Source organism: Pinus tabuliformis, chromosome X (assembly GCF_031772625.1).
Source record: "Pinus tabuliformis cultivar Carrire ecotype Pingquan chromosome X, CPIR1, whole genome shotgun sequence".
Taxonomy (NCBI): domain Eukaryota; kingdom Viridiplantae; phylum Streptophyta; class Pinopsida; order Pinales; family Pinaceae; genus Pinus; species Pinus tabuliformis.
In genome coordinates, this window is record NC_142308.1 from 1,535,083,632 (window position 1) to 1,535,105,437 (window position 21,806).

Sequence of the window (21,806 nt, forward strand, 5' to 3'; positions counted from 1 at the left end):
AGTTGGCTATCTAATGAGAGATGAATACTCTTCTCCTTCCCAAGTTCTATCAACAGATTATACTTGAAATTTCTTCATGACAACCACTTGGGTACACTGACATGCCTTGCGTTTGCAAATGGCTATGTCCCTAAACCATTGTTCTCCTTTTGTTGCTGACCCAATCCAACACTTGATGGACACTTTCTGGCTGCAAAATACTTTTGTTGTACCAAATCGATCCCTCAGTGCTTGGAAAACTGATACAAACTGATATCCTTCCCACTTAGAATCTTGGTGTCAACACACACAACGACCTACAATGGCTGCAAATTTTTGGCATCTTGTCCACTTTCGCTTCTTGCCTCTATCATCCTTTAGTTTAACATGCTACTCATGTCATGATTTGAGAATGAAGGCTAAGAATGAGCATCTTGCTCAAGAATGGACCTTCCAAAATCCTACAACATCTTGTCACAAGAAACACCATTAAATGGAAAAACACATTATGTAAGAAATGCAAATCGACGACCTCTTCTTTTGCTCCTTCAAAGAAACAATTGTCACATCATGTAACATCGCCATGTACTCTTGCATCTTGGTGTACAAACCATTTTGGTGTGTTAGTCGATGGTTTACTAAACAATTTGAAAAAACATCATCGACCAAACATAAGTCGACAAAACATGCTTCTTCATAGAACTGACTTGACTTGACAGCCAAACATAAGCATGTACATCAACTTAATGATTATTTGCACAAACAACAAGAACTTCACATTTCATGCAATAATCCATCAACATCTCCTTTTCATCTTTGAAGATAAAATCAACTCCTCCAAGTCGATATGACATACATGTGACAACAATCGACACTCATGCATGTATCTAAACACAATGAAACTAGCAACAATTCCACTGTTCACACACACAAAAACTCTCATGTATGTGTATAATTATTCAACTCTCCCTCAAGTACAAACACAAGTACAATAAGCCCAAAAACATGTATGGGTACATAAGAGCTGAATTGACAAATTTGTTGCAAATGAAGTGAGTAACATACTCAACTTTCACACACCTTCATGGAAAAAATATGCAACATCAAGAATGACAATTTTGTTGCAAATGAAGTGAGTAACATACTCAACTTTCACACACCTTCATGGCGAAAATATGCAACATCAAGAATGACAAATTTGCTACAAATGAAGTGAGTAACATACTCAACTTTCACACACCTTCATGGCAAAAATATGCAACATCAAGAATGCTTTCAAAAGAAATGCATTCACATACAAACTTGTAACCACAAATTGCCTTCTTTGTTGCATTTAAGTGAGTCAAACAGAACTCCACTTTCAACATCTTGCATCATACAAGTTGCAGCATACTTTCAACAGAAAATTAATGCATTCATAAGGCAAAGAAATGCATTTTTAAGGCAAAGAATTGCATCTATCAACAAAAGAAATGCAAGCCTTATTTGGATAAGAAATCAAACCACCTCTTACCAAACCATTTCCATGGCACTTCTTTCAGTTGCACATCATCTTGTGAATCATCTTGACCCACATCAATTATGGAATCTCCTTTTCCATCTTTTTCAAAGTCTCTCTCCACCTTCTTCAAATGTCATGGATGAGTTGTTGGATACAAAGTCCAACATTTTTCTATGAGATGACCTTGCTTATGGCAATGAGTGCAAAACAATTGCATCTTCTTTGCAACATGGTTTCCATTGTCCAATGGACCTCTGGTTTTCTGTCGCTTTTGCTTTGAAAGTTTCCTGTATGTGGCCATTTTCTTCCAACATCTTGAAACATTATGGTTATTCAAACCACAAAAAGTACATGTAAATTCTCTCCAATTCTTATGTGAAGATTTACCATGTTTATCATAATCAAAAGAAACTTGATTAAAGGCATATTTATACCTTGCACTTTCACCTTTGTTGCCTTCTTGAGGAGGTGAATTTGATGAGATAGTGGCTCTCTTTTGAATACTGACAATGGTTTCAATGACCTTAGAGATTTCAACGTTCTCTTGTTTGCCCTTCCCATTAGCTGCATTCTTATGAGCATCTTCTTGCAAAGTGGGTATAAAATTTTGCATTCCTCATGAACACAAACTTCAAAAGCTTGAGGGTATGAACATGTAATGAAATTACCTCTTGGAACACCTTCATGTCCCTCCTTGGATTTGGAGCATTCTCCATCATGTTGTCCATAACCAAGACCCAAATACCTAGGCCTTTCCTCAACAACAATTGGCTCAACTATGCCTTGTGCATGTTTTCCTAACCCTTTACCTTCTGTTGCAGCATTTACAACCACCCTCCAAAATTTTGCCTTAGCCCGTTTTGGAGCCTCCCTACCAACCTTTCACAGCATAGAGGCTTCAGTTTTTTTCATGCATAAGCGCATCCTGTCGAGCACAACTCAATGCATTCCCCTCACAGGATGTTCACTTAGACTTGGTCCAGCTGCAGTCTAAGCAGCTTCCCCAAGAAAATTACGCATTTCTGGAGGGAAAATAGACTTCCCTCTAGAAATCGCACAATTATGTCTGGCAACTTGTTGGGCTCTAGAATTGTGCAATTCTGCCAGCCAACACTTCCAGCAAAAATTGCGCAAACCTCCTGGGTAGTCAGTCGAGCTCCTAGCCAGAAATGTGCATTTTTCTCAAGCAGTTGAGAAGTTGCATGCATGAGCAGTCCAGTTGACCAGTTCTGCCTGGGACAAAGGAAACTTGACTTGCATGCATGCATGACTTGTTCTTCCCAAAATAGAAAAAGGAAACATGCAAAAGGAATCCCATGATTCAAGGAGTTATTTTTAGCAGCCGGAGGTTACATGGAAAGTTGTTTTAGAATTTTCCCTCCAAGTGTCACTTTTTCCTAGATTTGTGGCATGTGCATCATGAGCCCAAACTTATTTATTCGACGCACCAAAGCTCATTCTTTCACATCGATCTTGGAGCTCTGACATCCCACATCACATACAATACTCTTCGACACATCTGGCTCATCTATTCACGGGTAAGTGGCCTCAACTTGTCTTTTTCAGCATTTCTGTCAATTTTTGTGTATTCCCTTGTGTGAGTGATCTTTCCTTGATTTCTTTGAACGCTTGTTGTCGTTTACATGTATACTAGCTTGTCCTAGCTCTGTTTCAGTTTTCATTGCTATCTCAATGTTGTCGCATGCTTGAAATTGTTTTTCACGAACGGTCGACGATTTGGTGACTCACCTCACCCACATGCATGTTGATCTGTTTACTGAATCTTTCATTCATGTTTTCATGCACTATCAATAACTTCTACTTTCACTAATTGTCGCCATGCATCCACTTTCATATTTGCTTTAAGTTGCCCGTCGACGAGTCGGACCAACCTTGGTCCAAACTCTGCCTTCACTGAGACATCATTGTGCAATATAGGGAAGGAAGGCTCTGTCTTCCTCTCCAAAAATGCACATTTTTGCCCAGGCACTATCCTCCAGGATTGTTTTGTGCATTTCTGAGGGACAGTGACTGTGGGCATAGAAAATTACATAATGTAGTCACTAAACCTGCAGCCACTGCCAGCTAAGATTGTGCATCACGCAATTCCAACAGTCAGCAGCTAGACTAGACTGTGCATTGCGTAGTTCCCGCAGTAAGCCAGTCTCCCAGTAGCCCAAACTGTGCCTTTCATAATCTTAGCAGTCAGTCTCCCGACCTCCCAGCCGAAATTGTGCAACCTTCATGATCAGTCACACAGGTATGTTGAAAGTCAGTTCTCAAGTTCATTTTGGTTTTATGACTGACATATTTCTTGACAATTAGTGTTGTCATGTCTCTAGGTATTGCAGGTGTTCATCTGCCTCTCAGTAGTGTAGGTACAATGGTTTCCAAGAGGGAAGAGTCGAAGACACCATTCAGAGCACACCTGGAGATGCAGTCGATCAAATTTCTATGAGCTTGCCTACTCACAAAGATATCAAGTTGTTCATAGGCAAGGACATCAAGGTATCACAACAAGAAGCATCAAGAATAGCAACTGAAGGCAACATATTGAATGCAACAAATGTAGCGAATTCATCGAACGTATCGAATGAGACGAACGTAATGAATGCAGTGAACGCAATGAATGCAGCAAACCCAACAAATGAAGCAAACACAATGAATGCAGCGAATGAAAGAGGAAGGTTGTTGATAACATAGAAGTGGAACAAAGTTGCAAGATCAAGCAGATCCACTGATAATGAAAACAACTTTGGAGACTCGGGCTATGAGGTGACGGCGCGACATGAAGATCGCACAAAAGACAAATAATGGAATAAATAAGGAGTTTCATGTGTTGAAGTAGCAACTCAAGGAATAACATGAAGTTGTATAGATAAACGAATGAGTTGCAGCAGGAACAAGAACAGCACTGGGTGCAACATGCACTCACAAATGAAACTATGCCCGTACAAGTTAAATATCCATCCCAGCAGTTGGCACGGAGCAAACATGGTGACCAATTTTTTTGATCGCATGCAAGGGATTCAGCAGCATGCATGTCATTATGCACATGCATGCAATCCAACCCATTCAGCACACTCACCAAGGTGAAGACAAGAAGCAATTCCAATTGGAGCTGAACATGTACTTTGGCAAGTTTATGCACATGACCACCAGCACGCACTTAAAGATCAGCACTGATACTATGCATAAGTGTGTTGTCGATTTAGCTGCACCCAACAAGACCATGCACATGTTAGCAGACGAGTTGGATGAGGAGCCTTGGGTGATTGAATAGTTTCCTGATCGGAAGTGAGACTAACCCCAAGAGAGCGAGGACTTGATATAACCATCAGCTTGGGCTAAAGTGCCTCAATAGTCTTGGGTGTTTCAATTTCATCATCAGATAGATCATCATAAACCAGTGGCTTCGAAAGATCAACTGTGATAGAGTCATGATCGTGATCAAATACGGAAACAAATGGATCACGACTGCCACGATCAGAAAAATCAATGATTTCATCGGCATCCTCATGATCAGATGAATCAAATAGAGGGGTATATGAAAAGCGAACAAACTCATCCTCTGTGTTTCCAGAAAAGATAGATGAAAGATCAAGTGGATTTTCAATGAATAGCTTATCCTCTCCGTTGTCGAATGATGGACCATCATCTGGTGAGTCCTGCGAGTGATCAACAATGGGTGCATCCGTGGATGAAGACACATATGCGAAATCATGGATGGCAGGTTCACCACAGATGTTAGGAAAGAAAAGAGGGGGCTCAGACGGAAGGGAGTCATCATTTGCCGAGTGTTGATGCTCAAGCTCCCACTCATACTCTTCATGAATGACAACGCATGTTGGTTGTGCAACACCAACTCCGTCAATGGGTTGTTCCTCATTCACAAAAAGTGAAGAGTCCGAAATGGACGAACAAAAGACAACATCAATTGGAGGAACACCCGAGTGTGAAGATGGAGGTCGTAGAACATAATGCATATGAGAATTCGAAGGACTCACAACCAAATATGCGTGAAAATTGAGTGAAGTGATGTTGAGTGAATGTGAAAGATGAATAGGTGTGTGAGCATGATCTTCAACATCACTAGGCAGTGGTGGAGCTGTTGAATGAGAGGAAGACAGACAGTCAGTGGAGACAATGACCGCATCCACATGAGATTGCGTAGCTCCGTCAATGAAGAATGTTGAGGGAGGCTTGATCTCAAGTTTCTTCTTGGAATGGGAAGATTTCTTAAGACAATACTCGAACCAGTCCCAAAGATAGGCAAATTTCATCTGGCTCCTCAGAGCTTGAAACTGCAAGTCACGGAAGCGCTGCCAAAAATCAATAACTGATTTATGTAGAGCCTTCCGTTGTTGTAATAGTTTCCGGTCAAGATAGTCTGGATCAAAATGATAGAAAGTGTCTTCAATAAGATCACAGAAGTGCTCAAGTGAGTGCACGTTGTTAGCCAGTAGAATGAGTGGCCATTTATGTGGAGATTCGCGAAGTGTGTGTGCAAGCAACAAGATGGTTTGTTCGTCAAAACACCCATATTCCTCATGAAGCATGGAAAGAAAGTCATGTAAGTACTCAGGCCATACCACTTCACCTTCACCATCATACGTGAAATTGGAAAAGAGATCGAAAAACTCCCTCGTGATGGAGACATCTTCATGTTTTGAAAAATATCAGGGAGGGAGAAGAGTGCAAGAATCCATGAAAGGTATGCAACTCGTCATCACTCATATTTATACATTGAAGATCCATCTCACACACATATGACATCTCCTTCACTCGAACTGCATGATCCCATCGCTCATGCATTGGAGGAATATTACATTGAAATCACACGTGTACGACACAAGTTATCTTTGTTTCTTACATTTTCTTGCATGTCTCGGTCAAGAGTGTGCTTATGCTTCAAATTTGCACGCAGTGTCACACAGCACCATGATAAGTCCACGGACTGCTCGTCATGCACTTGCACTCACTTATGTCCTGTGGGCACTGTCAGACACAAAGTGTGGTTGTCTTCATTGTTATATCTTTCTTGCTTGTTGGTTTGCACAACTGGGTTGTTCGCAGACCAAGCCTTCACCAACATGGGTCTACCAATGCACTGGTGGCTGCATTGGAAATATCACTTCACGTGAACAGGCCCATGCACCATTAGTGTAAGAGTAGGAGTAGTGTTTGCTTCTAGTCTGTTTGCTTGCATGCTTGTTTTCTTATTCACTTTGTTTGCTTGTTTGTCTGCTTTCTTGTTTCCTTACTTGCTTTGCTTTCAGTTTCTCTTCTGCTCTTGCTTTTCTTTGTAGTTTGTTAATTCATTTGTTTCGCATAGTTCATTTGTTTCGTTCGTAGGTTAGTTTTTCATGAAGCTATTTATGACTCTTGAAACGAGATGGGTGAAGTACAAGAGGGCTTATACAGCTATCGCTACTTGGTTATATGTCATCTTGCCTCTATATGAAGGGCTTGTTACTTTTAGTCCATGACACGTCAAAGGAAAATACGTATTGTTCGAAGTGAACCTTGGTGAAAACACAATGCTTGCACGTTGACTAGTGTCACCTTCTTTAGTCGGTTGTTTTTAGGTTAACCCTTGTCATCTCAGTCAAGTAGAGCAAGGTGAGGGGGGAAACCTTAACAGGCACGTCAAAGATACAATAAACTACTTCTCTACTGGAACAACCTCTTCTTCTCTAAATAAGTCGGGATCCCTCTTCCGCCTCTGAAATGAATAAGTGCTATGCACAGTTATAAAAAATGACAAATGAAAAAATCAAAAGTAAAAAAACTCAAAATGAGAAATGAATAAAGCGAAAGAAGAGAAAGGCTTCCTGCGCAGGGAGGTGATGCAAGTAACTCTGTCGGGGTACTGACTAGGCTCGTTGGCAACAGAGCCATGCTTGTGTTCCTATGTGACTCCACCGAGGTACTATCCAGGCCTGCTGGCAGTGGAGCAACACCAGAGATGAAACTAAGACTCTGACGACTATACTACTTGTGCACCTTTATACCCCTCAACCCCAATCGAAACAATTGTGTTGCCTTGGCTTGGAATGTCTGTCAATCGACCAAGATCTTGGCAGATCCTACATCTTACAATCAAGCTAGTGTGAAACCAAGATGATTTGAGAACTGAACAATACTTTCGCAGGTGTTAGACTTGCTTTTCATGAACAAGGTCCATTTAGAGAGATGGAGTTCTACCAGTGTGTTGCCAAGTGTTGTAGCAGCTACAACCACCCTCCAAAATATTTCCTTAGCCTATTTTGGAGCCTCCCTACCAACCTTCCAGAACACCTTATCTTGCTTCATCAAGTACACAAGATTCAGTGTTTTTCATGCACAAAGGCAGCCTGTCGAGCATAGTGCGATGAATTCCCCTCACAGGCTATTCACCCAGACTTGGTCCAGCTGCAGGCTGAGCAGCTTCCCTAAGAAAATTATGCATTTATGGAGGGAAAGCAACCTTCCCTCCATAAATTACGCAATTTTGTCTAGTAGCCTGCTGGGCTCCAGAATTGTGCAATTCTGTCAGCCAACACTCCTAGCAGAAATTGTGCAAATTTCCCCAGCAAGGCTGCTCAGCCCAGAAATTGTGCAAATCTAGGAAGTAGTTAGCTGCTCTACCCAAAAATTATGTAAACCTCCTGTGTAGTCAGCCCAGCTCCTAGCCAAAAATGCACATTTTTCTCAAGCAGTTGAGCAGCTACATGCATGAGCAGTCCAGTTGACCAGTTATGCCCGGGACCAAGGAAACTTGACTTGCATGCATGCATGACTTGTTCTTCTCAGAATAGCAAAAGGTAACATGCAAAAGGCATCCCATGATTCAAGGAGCTATTTTTAGTAGCCAGAGGTTACATGTAAAGTTGTTTTAGAAGTTTCCCTCCAAGTGTTTCTTTTTCCTAGATTTGTGGCATGCACGTCGTGAGCCTAAAATTATTTATTCGACACATCAGAGCTCACTCTTTCACATCGATCTTGGAGCTCTGACATCCCACAGCACATATAGGACTCTTCACACATTTGGCTCAGCTATTCACGGGTAAGTGGCCTCAACTTGTCTTTTTCAGCATTTCTGTCGCTTTTTGTGTATTTGCTCATGTGAGTCTTGTTTTCTTGATTTATTTGAATGTTTGTTGTCGTTTACAAGTATACTAGCTTTTCCTAGCTCTGTTTCAGTTTTCGTTGCTATCTCATTGTTGTCACATGCATGAAACTATTTTTCATGAACGGACAACAATTCGGTGACTCGCCTCACTCACATGCATTTTGATCTGTTTACTAAATCTTTCATTCATGTTTGCATGCACTGTCAATCACTTTTACTTTCACTAAGTGTCGCCATGCATCCACTGTCATATTTTCTTTCAGTTTCCCATTGGCGAGTCAGACCAACCTTGGTCCAGACTCTACCTTCACTGAGACAACATTACGTGATCTAGGGAAGAAAGGCTCCGTATTCCTCTCCAAAAATGCACATTTCTGCCTAAGCACTATCCTCTAGGACTTTTTTGCGCATTTCTGAGGGGCAGTGACTGTTGGCCTAGAAAATTGTGCAATTCAATCACTGAGCATGCAGCCACTGCCAGTTAAGATTGCGCATTACACAATTCCAGCAGTCAACAACTAGACTGGACTATCCATTGCGCAGTTCTAGCAGTCATCTAATCTCCCAGTAGCCCAGACTATGCCTTTTGCAGTCCTGGCACTCAGTCTCCCGAACTCCCGGCCGAAATTGTGCAACCTTCATGATCAGTCATATAGGTATGTTGAAAGTCAGTTCTCAAGTTCATTTTGGTTTTCGACTGACAGATTGCTTGCCATGAATGTTTCCATGTCTCCATGTATTGCAGGTGTTCATCTGCCTCTCAGCAGTGCAAGTACAATGGTTTTCAAGAGGATAGAGTTGAAGACACCATTTAGAGTACACCTGGAGATGCAGTCGTTCAAATGTCTATGAGCTTGCCTACTCACGAAGATATCAAGTTGTTCGTAGACAAGAACATCAAGATATCACAGTGAGAAGCATCATGAATAGCAGCTGAAGGCAACATACCAAATGCAACAAATGCAGCGAACGTAACGAATGCAGCGAACACAGCAAATGCGGAAAACACAAGGAATGCAACGAAAATAGAAAATGAAAGAGGAAGGTTGTTGAAAACATAGAGTCGGAACAAAGTTGCAAGATCAAGTAGATCCACTGATGATGAAAGAAACTTTGGAGACTCGTGCTATGAGGTGACGGTGTGACATAAATATTGCACGAAGACAGATAATGGAACAAACAAGGAGTTGAATGTGCTGAAGCAGCAACTCAAGGAAGAACATGACGCTGCACAAACAAACGAATGAGTGGTAGCAAGAACAAGAACAGCAGTGGGCACAACATGCACTCACATATGAAACTGTGCCCGTACAAGTTAAAGATCCATCCCAACAGCTGGCACGGAGCAGACATGGTGAGCAGTTTTGTTGATCACATGCAAGAAATTCAGCAACATGGATGTCATTCTGTACACGCATGCAATTCAACCCATTCAGCACACTCACCAAGGCGAAGACAAGAAGCAAGTCCAACTGGAGATGAACATCTACTTCAACAAGTTGACGCACATGACCACCATTACACACTTGAAGATCAGCACAGTCACTATGCATCAGTGTGTTGCCGATTCATTCGCACCCAAGAAAACCATGCGCATGTTAGCAAACGAGTTGGATGAAGGAACTAAACCAACACACCGGTTGCAATGGAGGTAAGAGTTCGCTTCAGCAAGATGTCACCATGAGGTGCATGCACACCATAACAGATAACCAAGCTTTGCATCAGCTCACCACCTTCACCATCACAAGCACGCCAAAGAGTTGGTATCATCACAACGGACCAAGTGTCAATGATTTCTTGCATGGCTTTCTCAAGCCATGTTGTCTCACACAAGTACATATGCATTGTAATGTAACGTCATGTCAAGTGTAAGTCAAGTGCCAATAATTGGATGTAACAGTCATAGAGTATATGAAGAGTCATGAAAGTAGATGAACTGTCACAAAGGGGAATGTCAAGGGTCACCCCACCCTTTGCTATAAATAGTCCCGCATAACTTATTGTATGGGCTTTTGGTCAGCCAAGCTTTTGATAAGACTATCTTGGAGAAAGCTTGGACAGTATTGTAACACGCCTTGGCTTCTCCATTGCACGAAGCTAGTTCATCTCTTTATATGAGCAGGCAGATGTGGCTGTAACATTCCATTGTTGGGGCTATCAAGTTTACATGGATGTATTTTATGATTGGGACTTACACTTCTTTATATAATAAGAGCCAACACATTTTCATGCATATGTTGTGATTATAGTTGGACTGTTCTGGTTGCTTAGTAATGTATGTTGTTTAACTTACGTATTTGTGTATGAACTGCTTCGTATGAAATTATATGAATCTTGTTGCAGATGTGTTGTTGGTTTAACCATCGCTTTGGATTTCTGGCTAACCTGCTTTCCAGCTTGTGATGCATCTTCGCTTGTGTGTTCCCTTCTTAGCTGATTACTACTACAGGTTGCCAAGGGGCGCACTCATCTCACCCCCAATGTGTTAGAACCTCTCATTCACCTTCCTTGACTCACTATAGCGGTCACACCCTTGCTACTGACAGAGTTATCTTACTTGCCTCTGTGTGACATCGCAGTCAAGGCATTGCTTTACAACCCACTATTGGGACTCCTACACCAAAGGGTCTGAGGTCTAATTGGGACTTTATACTGAGGAGATCCCCTTGACATGTTGGTGGGTCCAGCGCCATCAACACCTTCATAGCCCATATTCATCAATAATTGGACCCTATTCCTCTAGTGTGTCTTTCAAAAGCACCAAAACATTCATTTTGAGGGGAAACTGGAGATAAAATTGAATTGAATACCTCATGTTCATGCACATACTTGGCTAGGGTTTCCTTGGAATCATAAAGTAAAATCTCCATCTCATGCATCTTTTCAAGAAGCTCTTGCTTCTCCTCCTTCATGGCCATCAACTACTCTTTAAGTATAGTGTTCTCCTTCCTATCTTCAATCATCTCTTGCACCATATCTCTCATGATGAAAAATTCTTGTAACATTTCTTCATCAAAGAATCTTGCTAAGGAAGAGAGATTAGAGACATCACTTGTTGAAGTTGCCATCACATAAACTTGCACACTGTTAATTCTCCTTGCACAAATCTCAAGAAATCAATAAAATAAACCTTCCTCTAATACCAACTTGATATGTAGTTGAATGTTAGTTTCGATGTGCTAATTTCAATTACATATTTATAAACACATGCTTGTCTATTGCTTCATGTGCAGGGTTCTCTTATGTTGTTTGTGATTGGAAACAGTAAATTTAATGTCAAGTTTTATGTGAAATCATGAGCAGAATAGCATGAAAGACAGGTGTTGAACAGCAATAAACAAATGAACAACAAACCATCAATAAAAACACTTAACACAATGTTTTGATAAAGGAGTTCACCCCTCCTGGGCTACATCTCCTTGGTCCAACTTCCATGGCTTAGGCCTCTGTATTTGCTCAAAATGGAAAAAGTACAGTTTACATTTCTCTACAACTCCTGAAATCTACTTCAATGGACTCAGAGCATCCCAAAACCCCTAATATGACTCTCCAAACTCTGCAAATGGACTACAGTTGTTCTGGGCTTGACCTCCTCCCTAGTGGCCCTAGGCTTCATAAAACTTCAATGTGGAAAAATCACATAAAGAAGTGCCCCATTGCCTCTGAAACCTATTCCATTTTGTTCATAATGTCAAAATCATCCAAAATTGACTATTCATTTTTCAAAGTTGGTCGAAATCTGAGCAATCTATGGCTTTCTCCAATTTGGCCTTAAAAACCTCTGCTAAAACTGGAGGGACTCCAGTTAAGTCCGGCAAAACTGGTGGAAGGGCTGAAATTGGTGAAAGTGCCAAAACTGCTGCCGAATTAAACTCAATATTAACTTCAAATTAACTAGGTATTAATTAAGAATTAATTATGGATTATCGCATTAAGAGCAGTTCCATTAACCATTACTCTAGCAGTCTTCATGGAGGCGATCGCATGCCTTACATTAATTGTTAGAGATTATGGAGTCATGTTGTCCGCTGGAACTAGCTGACCATTTTTTGTAACCGTTAGCATCACCATTGCGCGTTCAAATGGAGCAGGCTAGCCTGTAGGCTGCCCTCCCCAACCGCCAACCTTCACACCGTTAAACCTTAAGTTTGCGCGGTGAACTTATGGGTTAAGTAAAAACTGGTAGCAGAGGCAGTAAGACATGTGGCTAGTGGATGGTAGGTCGCGAGGTCGAATCGCAGCGCCTCATAAAAATTTTGGTATACCACTATAGGGACACGTGGCGGCCTCTGGGCTTGCCACGTGTCGCCTTCTGATTGGTCCAACTCAAACTCAATTGTCAAATAACAGGATGCCATTTGTCAACATATGATTCATCCACCTGTATAGGAATATTCTAAGGAATCTTCTCCTTGCTGACTGGGTTGTACGGATGCCCAGTCAACCATTTTTTTTCAAAATTTTGCATGTTTGGTGAAACGGTCAGCGGGCTCTAACTTCCTCATACGAACTCTGTTTTGAACAAAACGAGTTGCAATGCGATCATTTTGATAAGAGAGACATGTTCATTCAGTTTTTTCATGATTACAAGCACTTTAATTTTTGAGCTAATTTTTTCCCCTAATCCAAATTCGATCAGATATCAATGACCTCTTGTTGTCATCAATGACAACATTATGTGCAACAATATTCCCCTTTGTCATTGATGGCAACACCACCAAACATTGATGGTCATTTGATGTCATACCCAAAACATAAAGTCTCCCCCTGCAAAGATGCTCCATCTGTTGATACCTACATTCTCTCCTTTGTAATAATGTATGCAATCTCTCCCCCTTTGACATCAAGGGAAAATGATTGTGGATCTATATCAAAACTACCATGCTTAAGAGAGAACTTAATTCTGCATTTTCTAAGTATTTGTCAAACCTCCATAAGCTATTCATGTACGGTCCTATGAACCCGACTGAACCATGTTATTTTCCTACTACCATGATGTCATTTTGACAGAGTCTGCTCCTAAGACCATGCTTCCAACGTTTCTCATAATTTTTCTTGCATCTTCAAAGTCTCCCCCTGAGACCATGCCACCTTGATTGATATTACTTGTCCTATATACATGTTTTCCTCAAAGTTCTCATGAATTGTTCTATGAACGTGTAGATGTGATGATGTCTCTACCTCTTTCCTGCATCTAATAGAACATGTGTGTTTTCAAATTCACCTATCCTTACTTTACATATGAGATATCATCATCGAGTCATATTAATACGTGTAAATTTCATACATATTATCCTCATAGAATTGCTTCTTCGAGTTTTGATTCAACAAATGATAGTCTTGAAGAAGCTTTCACCAAGAGATTATATTTAAGAGATTAGACTTAATCAGGGTCCTTCTTGACCTATTCTCCTTCTTGTAGAATTAAGCCTTGTATTGATGGGAATTCCTTCTCTTTTATGCCATCTTGAGTTAATTTTGTGATCTCGTGTTATATGACTTTCATTGTGACATATGAAGCATTCAACATTAGGCTTTAATACTTGTGGAAACAGAAGAGGTATTCTCCTAATTTGGTCTACATGTATCCATATAGGCACCTAATCATATCCTTTATATCTTACAATGTCATAGGTACTACAATCCTGTGCTTTATGGCCAAACTTTGTGCTTGAAAAATAATAACCAAAAAAATTATTTTGATACCTGGACATAGAAGGAGATCTTGACCTTCTGAAGTTATTCCTTGGAGGATCCATATTCCTTTGTTGACCTTCAATTCTTGCTTCATTTTTTCTTGTGGATGCTTTGTGAGGAGTCATGTTTATTTTTTTTATTTTGAACATTTGCTTTATTTCCACGTGTGGATCCTTTCCCCTCATTTTGGTTTCTTGTACTTCGTTCCTTCCTAGAATTGTACTGCGAGACATTGCAATGAACATGCTTAGATTGGTTAATTACTTGCTTTGGATATTCAAGAGAGTTGACGTTGGATGCTATGAAAGTCTGATCTAGCATTTTTGGATGATCTTCATTTGACGAGCTTAGGGGGCCATTGTTATTAGGTGCCTTGGATGTGATCTAGGGACTCAGTTCCTTTGTGGAAATTTGAACTGATTTAATCCAATTTTTATCTCAAGAGAACAACTTCTTCCTCTAGTATTTCACAAATTTTCTCCTTTTCATTTAATTTTTCAGACAAAAATTCCTTTACCCATTTTGCTTCTTCTAGTTCGGCTTTGAGAGCGAGAATGGTGTCTTCATTTAGATTTTTGTCTTGATCTTGTTGCATTAGTTGACCTTCCTTCTTTCTGAGGATCTTTATTTATTTTAGTGAACTTCTAAGTTCTCCCTCATAATCCACTTCCACTTAAGGTTCTTCAACCTCAACTAATATTTCACCCCTTTCTTCATTAGTCATACTTTCATTGCTTTCACTATCACTTTGTTCTTTTGAGTAGAAATACGTTTTCTTACTGGCTTGCTTCTTATTTTGATGCTTAGATTTGAATCTTGACTCATCATCACTATCATTCATCTTGGCATAAGTACATTTAGATGCATAATGACATATCCTTCCACATTCAAAGCATTTGAAAGGAACCTTACCTCTAAACTTGTCAGTCCTTCTTTTGAGCTTTCGAACGAACTTAACTTCTTCTTTATCAAAGTTAGAATCTACTTGATTTTCTTGCCTTTTCTCTTGTTTGGTTTATTTGAATGTTGCTTCCTTGTCTCCTAATTTTTCCTCTTTTATTATACGTTCATATTCTAAGAGAGTTCCATGAAGCATGTCCACGGTCATCTTTTCCACTCCTGGTAGTTCTTTAAGGGTTGCTACTTTGGGATTGAATCTTGGAGAAAGGGATCTCAAAACTTTTTAGACAACATAACTATCCTTCACTTCTTCACCAAGGCCTGCAATGGAGTTGACAATATTGTATACTCAAAGAAACTACCTAACAATATCTTCATCTTCTTCCATCTTCAAGATTTTGAACTCACCCCTAAGGGATTGCAACATAACTTCTTTAACTATCACATCCCATTCATAATAAGTTTTGAGCCTATTCCATACATCATGGTTTGCCTTGCACTACATTATTTTGTTGATTTTTTATTCTTCCAACCCACTTAAGATAGCATGTTAAGATTGTGCATTTGTAGACTACCTTTTATGCTACATCTGTTGAAATGGCATTAGGGAATCTATAATTAGTCTCCAAAATTGCCCAAACTTCTGCTCCTAAGGAAATGATATATTTTTCTATCCTTGCCTTCTATACTACATAGTTGGACCCATCAAACATAGGGGGCTTACACACATCTTTGGTCATGGCCATTTTCCCTTGAATTCAACCTTCTAGTAGTTAACTATTCTGGAGGTAACCTGCTTAGATTCTACTTTTTTGCCCAAAGGTCAGACTGGGGGGAGGTGGGAATGAATTAGTGTGAGAGAAATTTTACCATTTCATAATTTTTCATAATCAAACAATAATATAGAAATGAACCATAAACATAAGCATCATATCATCAGAAGGAACAATGCATCATAAAGCTACCATCACATCAATAACAGATCAAGAAGCCATCACAAAGAGACACAAGCTTCTTTCGTGGAAACCCATATGGGAGAAAACTACATATCCTTCTTCTTATTTATCTTTAATTTATTAGAAGATTTGAAGGCTCTGGCCTGCTAAAGGCAACCACCCCCAAGTAATGAAAGTTTCCACTTGTGGTAGGCTACAACCTGATTGAGGCACCACCCTCGAAAGTATGCAAGCAACTACCCATTGTAATATACAACCTGATTGAGGCACCAACCTCTGTGATAAGCGGGATCCAACTTTCTCTAAGCTCAAACCTCAGTGATGTAGGGCCTCCAACCTCAGTGATAAATGAGCTCCAACTTGATCTAGGCTCCAACCAAATTGAGGTCCCAACCTTAGTGGAGGCACCCACCTCCTTCTTCAATTTATTGTGGACCATATAATTTTCAAATTGGATCCATTTTCATCATATATGGTTGATATACAAAAATAATCACAATATACAATCACTATTGGCACCATCACAATCTGTGCATATAGTCACTATCATCACAACTTGCACATATTGTCACTACATTCAATGCCACACCTACAAATATTATTACCACTACAAAGATAGTCATATAAACCATTGTCACTAGCTATCAAGTTTCCTTCAAGACTCTGTTACAACTTGTTCATAAATATGGTCACTCAAACCACTTCTTAGAATCTATTTTCATCATGTACCCAAAACCATTGCAACCCACTTGTAGATCTTCAAAACATAAAATAGAGATTATGATCATTAAATATTTGTTAACAAGGATTTCCAAGCCTCTAGAAGCATCCACCATTGATTCTTGATCACCATGCTTTTTTAAAACTCAATTTGGACCAATATTGAGCCCAAAAACTCATAAACGCCACACAAAATTATATATCAAATTAAGTGTTCTAAAATTTTCCTCTTTTCGGGTGCACTTCTATCTATTGTCATTTTTCGGTGTCGATGCTACAAACTATATATATATATATAGATATATATATATATATATATATATATATATATATATATATATATATATATATATATATATATATATATATATATATATATATATATATATATATATATATATATATATATATATATATATATGTATGTATGTATGTATGTATGTATGTATGTATGTATGTATGTATGTTTGTATGTATGTATGTATGTATGTATGTATAAGAAAAATTACAAATTGAACCTACCAACCGGTTGAGGTCGAACCCGTGACCTAGAAGTTTCCATTGGAACTCAATACCAATGGCACTACCATGTGTTTCTTGTGGGGTAATGCCTTCAATATAGAATTATTAATTACTAAGAGTTCAAATGAACAAGGAGCAGAGTGCAATCAACATACTATATGTACTCCTCTTATCAACACATGTGGCCAATCATCGTTGCATGAGTTTGCCAGGCCACCCTTCTATTCATCGTGTTAATTCAATCAACCACACTTTCAGTTGGATGTGTCGTAATTGACTTGGATATGAACTCTATGAATATGGAAGAGAACTTATTCAAACTTCTACCAAAACCGTCACCAAGTATGTAGGATTGTCACTATAATGGAGCCATTAAGGCCAATGGAACCAGAACCAATTCCTTCGCAAATGCAACCAGAACAAAGCAACCCATCCAGAATTTTAATGTGATCAGAACGTAATCAAGAAACTATATCCTTCACATCCATATGTAACCAGAAGAAACCAAAAATTTGTAGTATCTCGAAAACTGATTTCATATGAATTTAATTGAAATGTGTGTTGTGCGAGACATGGGCGTATGTATTTATAAGCCTGCTATACAACCCGGTGCCTACTATGTAATCTGATCCCTACTATGTAGTATGATGCCAAGAGAGTCGACCACACTCCAAAGTTTATGGATAGATCCCAGGGCTTGAACAAATTCAACAGATTGGTCATATGCCCATGCTCTAACATTTTTCCAATGGAATCCATACGATTTGGGGCTTAGGAATGACAACACCCATACTCAACCCTTCCTTTCCCATATGACCTTGTTCACATAACAATGCCTCAAGACTGATCCCTCGGGGTCCTTGGTATTTTGCATGATGACATCATCATGACATTATCATGTTGCATGGAATCCCATGAGGGGTACCATGTGTTACCCATATTTGGACTTTCTGCCAACCAAAATGTGCCATCGTCCCTGCCACATGTCACACCCTAGTGCTGCCATGTCATCCTATTGATGTCAACAAATGATGTGTCATGTTGATTGTGTTTTCATCACCATCTCTTATGGCATGCCACAGTGTGCCATGTGTCATTCGATTATGGGTTCTATTTCATTGCTTCCAACCATTCACAATACACCACATGTAATTTTTTTTATTGGCTTTGCTAATGTGTTAAATATCATTCAACTTCTAACAAAATCCACCATCGATTTTGGAACTCAGTCATTCGATCAGTGAAAAGGCACATAATACAATAGGTTGAAGATCATGCAATTTCTTCTCAAATTTTTCATTGACGTGGTCAATTTACGGTATATGTGCTCAAAAGATGTGTAATTTTTAACATATTAATATTGTGGGGTTTCCCCTATAGTTTGGGCCTCCAACTAGTACTTATCTTCAAATTGCCATAACTTCTCATCTGGGAGAATTTTTTCAAAGCATGATATACCATTGCAAATCTATCAATAATATCTATGCAACCATGTAGTTTATAGGAGCATTAAGTCGCCATAACTACTTCAAAAGCTCAAATAAATTCAAGATCCTTCATCTTCAGGTGATGAGATCATGTAAGAGATATGGTTACCATATTGCTTCATAGAGATTACTACTGCATCATGAAAGATATTGTTTATGTATTGTGTAATAGCCCTAGTTAAAAATCCATGTAAAAAAATATAAGACCACAGTCATGGGACACGTATTCCAAGCTGAATGGTGGGAAAATCATCCTAGTGGGTGTTCATTCAGTTATTATGACTAAGGAAATTGGCAAAGGCAATGGAAAATGATTTGGAAAGGAAAAGGGCACTTTTGGCACACTTATTTATGAAAATAATGGAAATTAGGAGAAAAGGAAGGTGAAAGGTCACATGTTGCATGTGAGGAGGAAATTGAAGGAAAATAATGGAAAATGAATAAAATATAGGCCTCATTAATAAAAAGGCTTCTGAGGATCAGTGGGTAAGATTTTGACAGTTTTTGGTGGAGCTCTCTTCTATTCTCTCTCTCTCTCTCATACTCTTGGATGCTTAGATTTTTCTCAGAGCACTCTTGGAGGAGTGTGGCATATTTTGATTTTTGGAGCAAGAAAGAAAAGGAAGAGCAGGAAAGTGCAAGAGGACATCGGGATCAGCAACTACAATGGATTTGGCTTGCAAGTACCGAGTTGCATGTATGTTTTACTCATTGGCTTTGGCATGAATGGCATATGCATGTGGATTATTGGTCATGATATGTCACTGGCATGGAGGATTGCCTGGATTGACAGTGGATTTGCCTAGCCTTGGCATTTCCTGGATAGCCATGGAGATTGTGGGCTTATTTCCTTGTTTTTGTTTTGGTTTGTTCTCATGTTTCCTTAGCTTGGGTTGAGTTATTAGTTCCTGGAAGCCCTGGTTGGATAAACACTGTATAAGCCATGTAACAACTTAGGTTGAGTTACTAGTCCTAGAAGCCTTGGTTGTACAAATGCTTTGGAAGCCCTTGGTGGGTTGAGTTACTAGTTCTTGAAGCCCTGGTTGGACAAATGCTCTAGAAGCCCGGTGGCAGTTGTGGGTTGAGTTACTAGTCTTGGAAGCCTTGGTTGGAATAAACGCTTTGGAAGCCCTGGAAGGCTTGGATAGAGATCAATCTAATGATGTTTTTGTGATGTCCGACCGTGAGGTGGAATCACTACTGATGGGTTGAGATGGATGGCCTTTGGAAGCCCTGGATGGTTTTGGATGTGCTCTATGAGATCCCACATTCGTGCTTGGAATATGGCATGGGGGTGAATGGTTGAAGAGATATTTGGCTCAGCCATTCTACGGTCGGGTGAAACATGGAAGTCTCATCCCGGGTTTGGATTTTGCATCATCAATATGAGGTTATTTCTCCTTGTATTTATATTAGTATTATATTGGTTTATGTGTGGATCATCTAGTTGTGATTTCATTGGTATTTTTGTTGCTATTATGTTGGTTATATATATATATATATATATATATATATATATATATATATATATATATATATATATATATATATATATATATATATATATATATATATATATATATATATATATATATATATATATATATATATATATAGATATATATATATATATATATATATATATATAGATATATATATATATATATATATATATATATGTTTTATGACAGAAGCTATGTATGGCTCTCACAAGTTTTTACTAGTAATTGAATGAATAATGTATCTATGACCTGAAGGATGAAATGGCAGTTGATGTGTTGAGGCATCAATGCTTCTTAGTGATTCTCAACTAAGTATGAGACCCCTATGTTCAGATATGTTATTTACACCTATAGATTACATAGTTGTGATATGTTTGACGAAATTCTTGTCATGGCTAGTAGGGATCCAGTCAAGGTCTTACTCAAGTAATTGCATTTGTACTATCATTTCCTTGTTATTTTATTGTTATGAAGATGTCATTCAATTCTGGGCAGTGACCTGGGCTCTAGGCCTGAAAAAAGTGGCTCAAATCCCGAGGATGCTGGTACAACACTGTGTAAAATAGTCGTTGAACACTAGCTTGCAAGCCTGTGAGAGCATAAAAACCTGCTTGGATGCTGGCATGCCCATAGCATGAGAGCTTCCAGAGGTAAAGTGGTCCAAAAGCTTAGTGGGACCCACACATTGGTTGGCAGGAAGGTTGGATTGGTCCTTGAGGGTCTTATTGTTGACGTTGCATGTTTGTATGGTTTGTTTCTGTTGGTTCCACTTCCTTAATGTGACTTAGGAGGTCGAACATATCAAAGTGGCATCTCGTCGCATGTTTACTCTAGTTAGATGGTTTCTTGGGTAGATGTGGGAGGAGGGTGTTACATAGTGGCATCAGAGCATGGTTCACCCCTTGGACTAGATGGGTGGTGTGTTGGTCATGCATTCATGTCAGTTACATATGTGTTCCTTATGCTTGTATTCCATGTGCTTGTTGTATTTGCATGGTGTTGGTCATGGTGGTAGTGATGCCGCCATGTGAAGGTTGATGGTGTGTCGTCATGAGTGTATGGTTGTAAATGCATTTATCATGCATGGCAGTGTCTATATGTTGTTATGCATGTGTTTTCATGGTGAAGGTTGTTGTGCATGAGGTCATTGTATTCAATTAGGTCATCATGATTATATTGGTATGTTATGATGCTAATCTGTTGGCTGAGATAGAGCGGGAGATGCAGATCATTAAAGTGAAGTTGCAACAATGGACTTCAGGGTAAGAGAAAATCGTCATACAGGTTTGGAGGTTGGGCATGTAGGTATGTAGCTTAAGTATTGTTATATGCATTATGGTCATGTGTATGCTTTTCATTTTATTGATGTTATGGTTACATACATGATAGATGCTAGTTGATTAGTGTAGTCATGTGCACATGTGTCAG